This window comes from Jaculus jaculus, chromosome 11 (genome assembly GCF_020740685.1).
Source record: "Jaculus jaculus isolate mJacJac1 chromosome 11, mJacJac1.mat.Y.cur, whole genome shotgun sequence".
NCBI lineage: Eukaryota > Metazoa > Chordata > Mammalia > Rodentia > Dipodidae > Jaculus > Jaculus jaculus.
This window is the reverse complement of record NC_059112.1, coordinates 29,762,015-29,763,994: the sequence shown is the minus strand read 5'-3', so window position 1 is coordinate 29,763,994 and position 1,980 is coordinate 29,762,015. Positions and strand designations below refer to the sequence as shown.

Here is a 1,980-nt window from a genome sequence, read left to right as displayed (position 1 = left end):
TTTCAAAAGTCGTGGTATACTATTGGCCCTTCCCTCTCCCCCCATCCTAGAATCCCCACCCTCGTTCTCAACGCTATATAGGCAACTGCCTGTAACAATAAAGTGAGTTCCTGCTTTGACAAGACTCCAGCTTGGTGGTGTGTTCCTGGCTGTCGACACTCACCCTCCACCTCTATCCCTTGGGAGGAACCAGCGGGCCTGGTTCTTCCTCAGCACTACCTGCCGGGGGAGCCTGGCACTTTATGGACATAGGTGCTTAAAAATATGGAACACTTCTCACATCTGCTTGTCATCCTTGCACAAGGCCCATACTAATCTTCTCTGTATCTTCTCAATTTTAGTATATGTGCTGCTGAACTCAGCATTGAAATCTTAATTTAAACTACATCCTCTGACTATATTTTCTTTTTTCTTGACAAAGCTCTTGCAATCCATGAAGAAATTTAGTTTTTTGTTATTTTTTCTACCATATCTGCATCCTCTGTTACTCTGCTGTTATCTTGTTAAGTAGTCAAAAGTACACTGTTCAGTATTATAATAACACTCTAACATAGGGTGGAACATATATTTCTTCCCTCTATACCATTCACTTAAAACATAAGTTCTGTTTAAAAAGAATATCAAATGAATCATTACATAGTGACCAAAAGAAAAAAGTACTATTTGCTTACTGGGAAATAGCAAAACAATAAAATAAGAATCCCAGCGTCATTCACATTTCAATATGTTAAATCCCATTCTCTGAGATTAGAACTTCACATGCTATTTTAAACACCCCCTCCTCATTATTTATGTTTTACATTTTGTCTCTGAAAGCAGGGATGATTGAATAAGAATGCCATCACCTATCCATTGTTTAATATACAACCTCCCCTATAGTAGTAAACAAATCATCTAGCATCTTCTAATTGCTAAATGTGAGAGGTGTTCTTTTGTCCTTCTTGAGTCATATCATACCTTAATATGTTCTGTGACTTCACAATAGTACACCTAAACCTACTGCTATTAGACCCCTCTTAGTAGACATGCCAAGTTAACTTCAGTCAGATATATATATGCAGGCTCACAAACATGCATCTATGGAATATCACAGCAACAAGCCACTTACTGAGCTAAAACATTTTGTTTTCATAGAAGTCACAAAGTAAACAGAATAATATTTGTTGTTAAACTTCACCCCCAAGTCATTTCTATATTCTATTCAAGTTAAACATCTGTCCTAACCATTCCACTTAACAAACTCTAAGAAACCTGTTTTCTAGGGATTGGTAAGGACTTTTGCTCCATTGAATCATGATGAAATGTTTTAATGCATTTTCACTCAGCATTACTGAAATCCTTTGGGTAGTTTCTATATTATTATTATTTCTTTTATTATAAAAGTTCCTTACTTCTTTCTGTTTCTAAAGCTACTTTTTGCTGATTTATTTTTCCACTTGTACCTTTAATTATTAGCATGTCCTGAGACATAGTGCTCAGATCTGCTCTATTTTTATGCCCTCCACATGATCCAATAGTTTTCCAATGAGAGTTACATAATCACAATACACAAAAGGCATTAAAAATACAAATGTCTGTTCCCATGTCCATGGAAGCTAATTTAATTGGTCTTGTAGTGCCTGGCTATAAATATACTTTAAAATTGTTCAAGTGAATCTAATAAACATGTAGTGTTGAAAACTGTTAATATCAGCTAGTCCCAAGGTTTTAATATAGTCAGATAGCTCAAATTGATCTCAGATTGAGCCCAAACATCGATTCCAATCTCTAGGTCCTTATCCATAATTGCCTGTGAGATTTCCCTGAATGAATCTCAACTACACAGATCAAAATCTTGCCTGTGTTTCTTTTCCAGATTGTCAAATATATGTTCCTTCTCTAAGTTCAGATATGTTGTTCCTTTTGCTGGGATGCACTCTGTGTGCCTGTGACTCTTTTACTAAGACTTGTATCATTATTCCTTGAGTACATATCATGCTA

At 35.9% G+C, this 1,980-nt stretch overlaps 1 non-coding gene across 1 annotated transcript; it reads right to left on the bottom strand.

The window, feature by feature from the left end:
• Positions 1–258: 258 nt before the first annotated feature.
• Positions 259–365, bottom strand: LOC123453405. Its single transcript, XR_006632798.1, has one exon. It is a non-coding gene; the product is annotated as a U6 spliceosomal RNA (small nuclear RNA).
• Positions 366–1,980: the final 1,615 nt, after the last annotated feature.